A 403-nucleotide genomic window follows, 5' to 3' on the forward strand; every position below is an offset into this window, starting at 1 on the left:
GACAGGCCACGCCCACCGGCCAGGCCAGGCCAGGGCGCACCAAGGCCATTCCTGTCGAAGCCTGAACCTGACTCCCCGAAAGCCACGGCGCTCAGCCCTTCGCTGTGACCGTGGTTGGTGCGGCCACACCTGGGGCAGGGAAGCGCCGGCCCGCCTCCCCCGGAGCTCACACTGACAGGTGGGGTCCAGGGTGGGCAGCCCTGTGGGTGCTCTGGCACCTCCACAACCAGAGGCCAGCACCCGGGGTCTTGGGGGACCCCTGCCCGTGCCGGGAGCCAGACCCCCAGAAGGCCTTGCTGGGGCGAACGCCAGTGTCTTCAACAGCCTCAGACCGGGGAAGGGGGTGCGGGGCCACGGTGACGGGGGCGGTGCCCCCCTCCCAGGAAGCAGGAGGCAGGAGGCA

This window comes from Myotis brandtii, unplaced genomic scaffold (assembly GCF_000412655.1).
Source record: "Myotis brandtii unplaced genomic scaffold, ASM41265v1 scaffold1236, whole genome shotgun sequence".
Lineage (NCBI taxonomy): Eukaryota > Metazoa > Chordata > Mammalia > Chiroptera > Vespertilionidae > Myotis > Myotis brandtii.